Source organism: Palaemon carinicauda, chromosome 5 (genome assembly GCF_036898095.1).
Source record: "Palaemon carinicauda isolate YSFRI2023 chromosome 5, ASM3689809v2, whole genome shotgun sequence".
NCBI lineage: Eukaryota > Metazoa > Arthropoda > Malacostraca > Decapoda > Palaemonidae > Palaemon > Palaemon carinicauda.
In genome coordinates, this window is record NC_090729.1 from 173,025,709 (window position 1) to 173,035,664 (window position 9,956).

Genomic DNA, 9,956 nt, shown 5'->3' on the forward strand with positions numbered 1-9,956 from the left:
GGTACCCCCTGGTCCTGGAGCTGCAGCCCAAGCTGATCCCTCTCCCGGGCCCAGTTCTCTCTCAACAAGTACAGAAGTCGACTGTCTTCGCTTCATCATCGAAAATCAAGGACCTTCATCTCATGATTTTCTCTCCCTAGCCGCAAAGAAGAGGTTTGGGATCTCGAAGAAAAGTCTGGACTTCCTAGAGGAATACAAGACCGAATCCACAAGACGGCAATACGAATCATCCTGGAGGAAATGGGTCTCCTTTGTCAAGACAAAAAATCCTAAAGAAATCACGATTGATTTCTGCATGTCCTTCTTTATTCACCTTCATGGACAGGGATTAGCAGCCAATACGATTTCAACCTGCAAATCGGCCTTGACCAGACCAATTCTATATGCTTTCCAAATTGATCTGTCCAGCGACATCTTCAACAAACTACCGAAAGCATGTGCTCGCCTACGCCCAGCACCCCCACCGAAACCGATCTCCTGGTCACTAGACAAGGTGCTCCATTTCGCTTCCAACTTGGATAATGATTCATGCCCTCTCAAGGATCTGACTCAGAAAGTTATATTTCTCTTTGCTCTTGCTTCAGGAGCTCGAGTCAGCGAAATAGTGGCATTATCAAGAGAAGGAGGACACATCCTGTTTACCGATACAGGAGACGTTACCCTCTCCCCTGATCCGACGTTTCTCGCCAAAAATGAATTACCCACCAAAAGATGGGGCCCCTGGAGAATATGTCCCCTGAAGGAAGATGTCTCTCTATGCCCAGTAGAGAGCCTCAAGGTCTATCTTCGCAGAACTTCGAACTTTGGTGGAGGCCAACTCTTCAAAGGAGAAACATCGGGCAGCGACCTGTCACTGAAACAATTAAGAGCGAAAATCACCTACTTCATTCGCAGAGCGGATCCCGACAGTACACCCGCTGGTCATGATCCTAGGAAAGTTGCATCATCTCTGAATTTCTTTCAGAGCATGGACTTTGAAAGCCTTAAAAACTTCACGGGCTGGAAGTCCTCGCGCGTTTTCTTTAAACATTATGCGAAACAAGTGCACGAAGTCAAACATTTTGTGGTAGCCGCAGGTAGTGTTATGAAACCTGCACCTAACTCTGCGTAGAACAGTGAGTTACTTGGGACTCTAACTCTTCGGGTGCCTATGTTGACCCTCGAGCGATACAGTGATGTTGAAAACACTTAGTGCTTTTATAACTGTTCTTATCCCAGGTGAAATGTCATAGTTGTCACATAAGTGCCGCATGCCCTGAGCATGATGTGTTTTAATCAAGACTTGCGTTCCTCGAGAACGAGTGCCTACTAATAAACTTGAAATTCCCTTTCAGATTCAAGAACAAGTCTTTATTACTATGTACATTATAATTAATGTAAATGAACTTTACTTATTGCTGTAATTTATTTAATTTCTGCATTTGTGAAATAAAATTTCTATTTTATTATCTGTGCGTCTCAATCAGCTCCTACTTACTATGAAATACATGCTTGTCATAGTTTTATTATCCCCTTTTCCTTATGGTTATGGAGAAATTAAGACACTAACTCTTAATTTATATTCACTCTGATTATGTATGTTCCAATACGAATACTTACTCTTCATACCCTAGAGATGAATCATCCTTCTCGACATACAGTGCACAACCACCACTAGTCTGCTTTCAGAATGTTCCTATACAAATACCAAACATTCAGCTTCATCTCCAAGTCCTTCAAGTTCTTCTATCAGAATGAATAGCCCTTCAATACCACTTTGACGTCGGCATAGCCCGTGGGAACTTCACTGCCAAGGGGGGCAGGATGCTTCTTCCCTACGGTTCTTTACCAAGATTACTATGCTAATTTGTCAATACCTTGGCACTTACTATTAGGGGAAAATCTACCACGATACATTGATTCTCTGGTATTCTTCCATCAGGACGCCATGGCTTGAGCCCAAAAACGGATTTTGAGCGAAGCGAAAAATCTATTTTTGGGTGAGATAGCCATGGCGTCCTGATGGACCCTCCCTGCTACTTCGTCCAGTTTTAAGGTCCCACCCTGCTCTGCTGTATCATGGTGATGGGCAAGCAACTGGCTTCAGGATGAAGACAGACGTGACGTCATTTAAGCAATGGCGCCCGTTTGTTTACGTCTCGAGTATCAGTAGTAGCCACGAATGAGATTAGCTATGGAACGGCTCCCAGCTATTCTCAGCCCTTACACACCGAAGCATTAACTCTGTTCGGGGTGTAGATAGCTATGTGGCGCGTTAATACATGCGTCCCCTGTTGATATACGATGTCTTAAAAGGGAAACCTTTAGGATACTCGCTCCAGAAGTTAGAATTCTGTGATAACCTGTGGTTAAATTCTCTGAGAATATCTTAGTAGTTATTTACCCAAGGAAGCTACCAAAAAGGAACCTTCCATCAGGACGCCATGGCTATCTCACCCAAAAATAGATTTTTCGCTTCGCTCAAAATCCGTTTTATGTACGCTGGCATCACGAATTATGATTGGTTGACCATGTTAATATATGTGAGTTCCAAGTCGTTTAGTGAAAAAACCGAGCTATATTCTTATTATAACCCCTTTCCCCTTTCTCAATCTATCTTAATTATTCCTTTCCCAGGATTTAAATAACCACCTAATTACCGTGCAAGAAGATTAGAACTGCAGGATTGCATTATTTTGGAGTAAATGGAGAGCATGCTGTTGTAAACAATTGCCTAAATGGTGCACTTAAAATTTTTTGGCAGTGGTCAAGAAATTTCATTTAAAAAACACTTTTCTCATCTGAACAGTATGCATAAATGGTGCACTTGAAACATTTATGCAGTGGTCAAGAAAATACATTTAAAAAACACTATCAACAGTATGCATAAATGGACGACATGTACTGTAGCTTTAATACAGCTTCTACTAAAAATTGCTTAAGTATTCATGATTCTTATTTACCAAAGTGAAAAATACATACGCAACACAAAATTTTCGTGCATTTATTTACCTGTTACAACGTCGACGTCCACTAGCAAAAGACCTTTCATAAGTACTTTAGGTAAAAAGAAAGAAATCAAGGAAGGAGGATTTCTTTGCTCCTGTCTTCGTGCTCCTTGTTAAGACAAGTGGCGCCATCTGTGATTCTGTGTTCAGTTTTAATTGTCTTTTTAAGCGATATATGTTAGCACCTTTTTTTCTACATTTATAGACATTTTCCAAGTAAACGAATGTTTCTTACATTTTTCGTTTAGCGGTGGAATATTTTTGAAGATATACTCTGTGTTAAATGAGAAATATGTGTCAAAAAAGTAGTACTTGGAAAGGCTAATGAAGAAGTGAGGAATCATTTTTTTTTTCTTTTGGTAAAAGAAACAGCGAACAACATGGAAAAGACTTAGGGCAAGAATAAATCCCCCAGGACAGAGAGGTATAAATAAGAAATGAATAAAGCAAATGCTATATTAAATCTGACCAATATTGTTTTTGAAAAGAAACTCTCAAATTAAATTAAATGTAATCCCAAGCACTTTAGAGCATCAGAAGCAGGACTAAACTTAGAAGAATGTGTTGAGACTTAATACAAGATGAGAGTAAAGAAAAGAAACGGGTTCATGAATGAGAATGATTTTGAAACAGCTAATGAATTAAATCAAGCTTTAGATTTGAACGTACCAATTGTAGGTGACAGGTATGATGGACCTACCTTAGAAAACGTAATAGTTGATTTAGATACTGTTCCATGGTAGGTTACTTAAGAAGATCGGTGCCAACAAATCAAAGGCACCAGATGGAAAATTGAGATTTTTTTTTTAACTTTTAATAAGGACAATAAGTTGGATCCTATCAATGAACGACCTAGCTGTATCCTTAACAAGTGTAGTAAGTAAAATATATGATACTACCATTAGAAATAAGTTGATAGAGCATTTAAGACTCAAATGATATCTTCAGTGGAAGGCAGCATGGTTTTCTTAGAGTACTTGAAAATACCGAGTACTAACAAAAGTAGTTGATTTACAGATACCTGTTGATGTTAATTATCTAGACTGTAGGAAGGCATTTGATAGTTTCATATAGGAGTCTTTTATTATATTGTATGGTTATGGTATTGGAGGTTGTGTGTTGGAGTGGATCAGGGACTTTCTAGCAGATAGAAATCAGTTTCTTAAAATTTGGGATCAACATGCCTCTCATCTAGCAGTAATATCACGAGTGCCTCAGAGGTCTGTTCGTAGGCCACCTTTCTTCTTCTTTGTCTACATCTTTTCCCACTTCTATGTGGGGTCGATGTTGACAAAAAAGAAGAAGAAGATAGGTGGCCTACAAGTGTCACAGGGGTCTGTTCGTTGGCCACCTTTCTTCTTCTTCTTCTTCTTCTTTGTCAACATCGACCCCACATAGAAGTGGGAAAAGATGAATGTGGGGTCGATGTTGACAAAAAAGAAGAAGAAGAAGAAAGGTGGCCTACGAGTGTCACAGGGGTCTGTTCGTTGGCCACCTTTCTTCTTCTTCTTTGTCAACATCGACCCCACATAGAAGTGGGAAAAGATGTAGACAAAAAAAAAAAGAAAGGTGGCCTACGAACAGACCCCTGTGTACTCGTGATTTTAGTGCTAGATGAGAGGCATGTTGATCACGAGTGTCACAGGGGTCTGTTCGTGGGCCACCTTTATTTTTGGTTATAATGAATGATTTAGTAGACGAACTTCAATGCCCTGCCTTGGTGTTTGCAGACGATGCACAAAATTTTGTTAGAATTAACTCTGATGAAGACATTCAGGCTACAAAAAGACATTCAGGCTACAAAAAGACATTCAGGCTACAAAAAGACATTCAAAAGCTTCAATGTTGGAGTGCGAACTGGTTGTTAGCATTTAATCCAGACCAATGTGCAACAATACACATTGGACATAGGAACACTGAAATTTCTTACAAAGTGAATGATAAAGACTAGACGAACAGAAAGTGAAAGAGACCTAAAGGAGTTCCCATTGCAAAGTATTTAAAACCTGACCCACATATTGGCAGCATCATAGTGGCTTAAGCTAATAAAGTAGTGGGATTGATTAAGAGGAGTTTCCCCTATATAAACATTGATGTGTCGTCGCACATTATTATTATTATTATTATTATTATTATTATTATTATTATTATTATTATTATTATTATTATTATTATTATTATTATTATTATTACTTGCTAAGCTGCAACCATAGTTGGAAAAGCAGTATGCTATAAGCCCAAGGTCTCCAACAGGGAAACTTGTTCAGTGAGGAAAGGAAATAAATAAACTACGAAAAGCAATGAACTATTAAAACAAAATATCTTAGGTAACAACATTAAAATAAATCTTTCATATATAACCTATGAAAACTTAAAAGAAAAAAACCCAGAGAAATAGAAATATGATGGAATAATGTGGCCGAGTGTTACCCTCAAACACGAGAACTCTACCCCAAGACAGTTCTTCGGTCAGTCCGCACTTTGAGTATGCTGTTCAACGCTTGGTCACCATACTATAAAAAGGACATTGAAGACCTGGAAACAGTCCAAAGGAGAGTGACTAAATCTGCATCTGGATGAATGGATTTGCCTTATGAGACAAAATGCAGGAAACTATAGTCAATTCTTTTTAGTGAGGCAGATTTACACCGACTCGAAGGGATGCCCTTTTCGTTCGGAAAAGTTTCCTGATCGCTGATTGGTTGGACAAGATATTTCTAACCAATCAGATAGCAGGAAACTTTTCCGAGCTAAAAGGGTACCGCTGCGAGTCGGTGCAAATGCGCCTCATTAAAAAAAATGAGTATAGGAATTGCATAACTCGGCAACGAAGACTTGGACTTCGAAACGATCTGATCTAAGTTTAAAAGGTCCTCCATGGGCTTGAGAATGTAAATATGAATAACTATTTTGAATTTAATACTAACAACACACGTACAGCTATCCACAAACTTAAAGAAAAGAGGCCATGTTAGAATTGTCACAAGAGCTAATGTATTTAGTATTCGTGTTGTAAATTCTCGGAATGATCTCACTGAAAAGTGTTCCTTCAATAAGTGCCTTCAAGGGTAGATTAGATAATCACTAAAATATGAGTCATTATAGGCTAGTCATAAATCGTGATAAAATTTACAATATAATTAAAGAAAGATATACAATATATATATATATATATATATATATATATATAGGCCTATATATATATATATATATATATATATATATATATATATATATATATATATCTCATCATCATCTCTCACGCCTACTGGTGTAAAGGGCCTGGGTTAGATTAGCTTTTACATCAATTCTCCGTTCATCATCTACTTCACGTATCATAGGCTTCAACCATCTAGCCCTGGGTCCTGCAACTCTTCTTGAGCTTTGTGGAGCCCAATTGAAAGTTTGGTGAGCTAATATCTCTTAGAGTGCAATATATATATATATATATATATAGAGAGAGAGAGAGAGAGAGAGAGAGAGAGAGAGAGAGAGAGAGAGAGAGAGAGAGAGAGAGAGAGAGAGAGAATTTATTATGATATAGTTTATAATAACGAAAAGGGAGTTACCACAGAGACAGAAAGCCTGCATTCAATTGAATTCGTTATTCGACTTACGTTGTCAAACTGGTTACAACCACAAATAGCTAATTTTAACGATCTGTCTTGTTTGCCCATTATGCGAGTTCTGTTAACAATACTTCCAGCCCTTTCCTTAGTTATAAATTTCGAGAAGGAATTAACTTCTACAAATAATTAATCAAATTAATACCTAATATCTCATTTCAATACGCTGTAATTAATTCAAACTTATCTGTAGTAATGTTGGACCTTTTTTATGTGGGTGACACCTACGTTATTTGGCGAAACCTTTATTCAAGTTTCAGTACTTTCTTGTGGAAAACCGAGATCATTAATTGTCTGAAAACATTATACTGTATTTTATTTTACAAATTATACTTTAATACCGATGGAAAATATATTCTGCTATTTGTACCTAATCTTTTACCATGCCTATGTAATTCTAATGTCATTATTATCATTATTACTAGCCAAGCTACAACCCTAGTTGGAAAAGCTGGATGCTTTAGGTCCAAGAGCTCCAACAGAGAAATAGCCAAGTGAGGAAAGGGAATAAGGAAATGAATAAACTATATGAGAAGTAATGAACAATTAAAACAAAATAGATCCATTTAATAGGCTACCTAGTAACCTAAGTGCAACGGGGGGAAAATTTGTAGTTACACTATGAAGTGAAAGTTGAAAGAAGTTGGGCAGAAATATGGAAAGAAATGAAGAGGGAGGTAAAGTAGAGGGTACTCGATACAACAGACCATATGTTTAGCTGTGAAGAATTAAGAGAATTTAGAAGCCGTGGCTTAAAATTAAAGAAGATAAAATTACCAACCAAAGAAGCTGCCCGAAATATTAGTCAGGCTCTGGAAGTTGAGAAATAATAGTATGTAAGTTGTGCTGTCTGTTTAGGAAATAACTAATGACAATAAATTGTCTACAGATTGCAGCGCTTTTCATCTACGCTTATAGTAATGGACTCACAATCATAGTGCTGAAGAAGGGGTGACGAGGAACGCTGGGACCTACAACAGAGTGCAGCTAGAGACCGAAGGAACGCTATTAAGACCTTTAAGTAATGCCTAGGCCTACAGTTCACCACGTCAGGGGTACTGACGACGCTAAACCCGTTCCCCCATCGGGAGAAGAAAATTGAAATAGGATGAACGGATTGAACAATAGTGGGTGATATTTTTAACTTCTGATTTATTGTTTTCTTTTTCTGTTTACGATCAATAAGTTGATTTATATAAGGAAAGTATGCTACTTGTTTCTTGAAAAAAAAAATCAATAGTTACAATGGCTCTTAAAGATAATGAGGAACGATTAAAGGAAGTTAACACAAAATACTCTATATAATAGATAATCTCTCTCTCTCTCTCTCTCTCTCTCTCTCTCTCTCTCTCTCTCTCTCTCTCTCTCTCTCTCTCTCTCTCTCTCCATACACACACACACACACACACACACACACACATATATATATATATATATATATATATATATATATATATATATATATATATATATATACTGTATATACAGTATATACATACAAATATATATATACTATATATATGTTTATATATATATATATATATATATATATATATATATATATATATATAACTGAACCACATGGATTTGTTGATTAATATGTAGCATTTAGCGTTCTCTATGATGTAAGAAAAAAATGGACGTGGACAGGACATATAATGACACTGAGAGCTAATAGGTGGACATTAAGAATAAAAGAATGGGTCCATAGACATAGCAAAAGAAGCAGGGGAAGGAAGAGAAGACGATGAATTGAGGAACTAAGAAAATTAGAGGTCATAAACTGGCATAGGAAGACCATAAACAGATATGGGGCGTTTATCCTGCAGTAGACTAGCAATGGCTGATTATTATTATCATTAGAAGCTATGCTACAACCCTAGTTGGAAAAGAAAGATGTTATAAGCCCAAGGGCTCCAACAGGGAAAAATAGCCCCGTACAGAAAGGAAACAGGGAATGCTAGTCTTCATTGCAATATGCCTATGCAAAACTTAATTCGTCAGTCACAAAGAAACGCAAGGGACTAAAGAGAGTAAATCATTGGAATCACAAGCAATGACGTTTTTCTTTTATAGGCTGCTTTCTAATACAAAGCAGAAAATATATCTATCATAACTTTCACTTTCACTTTTAGCAAGATTTTCCTTAACCATCGTCAGTGTTTGCCGGTAAGAACGTGCATTGTTTCTTAAATAAACTTGCTTTGAAAATGCAAGACTGATTATTAATGCCATGAAGCAAATATTATCAAATTCTACATTCCATGGGAGATGAGGTTATAGAGATTAAACATGCATTGAATCGGTGCATTGGTATCCTAGTTCGTAAAACTCGCCAGAGAGATCAAACTCTAAATGTAAAAGTATGCGAGATATAGACAACGAATTTCACCTTGACCTCGAATCGTGAATGAGATCAAAGCTATAGAAAATGTGACACTGTCATTGTATTTGCGAAATAATAATGAGCTGGTAAAAGTAATTTTGCGTTTTCATAGTTTTGGTATTACTTATGGGAAGTTTGTTCAACTTCATATATATATATATATATATATATATATATATATATATATATATACTGTGCACACACATATATATATAGTTATATATATATATATATATATATATATATATATATATATATATATATATATGTATGTATGTATGTATACTGTATATATGCAGGAATACATGTGGAGTAGAGTGAAGCATTACTGAAAGAATCCAATATCTGAGAGTGAGCACAATTTAAAATTCAGTGACATATATGCAAAAGGGATAGACATGCTAGTGGTGGAATTTCGATATGGAAGTTTTCTGAACAGGGAGTCGCCCGAAGCTAATTTCGCGAAAAGTTCACATTGGCTGAGTTTTGTATAATTTTTTTACCTGGGACCACAATTGCTTAGGGAGAACTACTCATTGGAATAACTCTACATGAATATTTTTTCATTAATATGTTTAAAAATTGGTTCTAATAAAATCTGAAATCAGATGAAATGGTTGAACTGGAATGAAATGAAGTGAAATGCATGATGAAAAAAGTGAAATGGAAGTATCAAAGGAGCACCGACTACCAATGGACATAAAAGAATTGCGTTCTCTGAATGAGATCAAACTCCATATACCTCTATTTTATTCTTTGTTAGTTACATCTATATGTCGCCTAACACTGTTTTGTATCTTGGTAAGTATAAGTTGCATAACTTGCATATTTTTTTTTTTCAGCGCAAGCTAGGCGAGGTGAGTTCAAGGCCTACTTGCTCAGTTGAGATATTTTATCAAGTTTGGTTAGGTTAGAAAGTTAGGCCATGATATGATTTACCGATAAAATTAGCATTGT

The 9,956-nt window shown here is 36.6% G+C and overlaps 1 protein-coding gene across 4 annotated transcripts in view; it reads right to left on the bottom strand.

Annotated features, from left to right (window-relative positions):
• The window catches only part of LOC137641618 (uncharacterized), a 115,430-nt gene extending 112,333 nt beyond the window's left edge, over positions 1 to 3,097 (bottom strand). For all 4 annotated transcript variants that reach the window (XR_011044560.1, XR_011044561.1, XM_068374352.1 and 1 more), the window contains exon 1: positions 2,992 to 3,097. The gene's annotated coding sequence lies outside the window, so the exon portion shown is untranslated. The remainder of the gene's footprint in view (positions 1 to 2,991) is intronic.
• Positions 3,098 to 9,956: the final 6,859 nt, after the last annotated feature.